Source organism: Cystoisospora suis (assembly GCF_002600585.1).
Source record: "Cystoisospora suis strain Wien I chromosome Unknown contig_2975, whole genome shotgun sequence".
Lineage (NCBI taxonomy): Eukaryota > Apicomplexa > Conoidasida > Eucoccidiorida > Sarcocystidae > Cystoisospora > Cystoisospora suis.
Genome location: NW_027155770.1, coordinates 5,098 through 5,606, shown reverse-complemented (window position 1 = coordinate 5,606; position 509 = coordinate 5,098). Strand labels below are relative to the sequence as shown.

Here is a 509-nt window from a genome sequence, read left to right as displayed (position 1 = left end):
GGGGGGGGTGAGGTCTTTTTACAACTACCCACCTTGCATGCATACATACGTACTGGACTCACAAGCCGTCGTGGGTAAACCTAAGGTTACAGAGACCACGAATAGACACATATATGTATGATGTATATACTCTCTCGGCAGAGCCTTTTAAGAAGTCTATTTCACTGTATATATCTATCTCTCTCCATGGAGCTTTTGAAGAGATTTTGTTTAGACACATTTGCCTGCTGATCGTCACAGAAAGATGCTTTCTTTACTCATGTGTGGACGCTGAGGAGAGGAAAGAGAAAGAAGTTGAGATGCCTTTCTTTCTTTTTGTCATAGTAAGAGAAAAAGGGAATCGATAGATGCTTCTCTCTACCTTGCAATACAGAATAGCTACCAGGATATGCATAACAAATAGATAGATCTATATCTATAGATAGAGGCCTGAATCTATAGACACATGTAGACATGTATGTACACCTAGGAGCCGCATATATATACGTATATGCGGATGACGTGATGTC

The 509-nt window shown here is 40.5% G+C and overlaps 1 protein-coding gene across 1 annotated transcript in view; it reads right to left on the bottom strand.

Moving 5' to 3' along the window:
* Positions 1 to 74: 74 nt before the first annotated feature.
* The window catches only part of CSUI_005974 (cap-gly domain-containing protein), a 5,529-nt gene continuing 5,094 nt past the window's right edge, over positions 75 to 509 (bottom strand). The window contains exon 4 of the mRNA XM_068066139.1: positions 75 to 509. This exon is cut by the window's right edge and continues 947 nt beyond it. The gene's annotated coding sequence lies outside the window, so the exon portion shown is untranslated.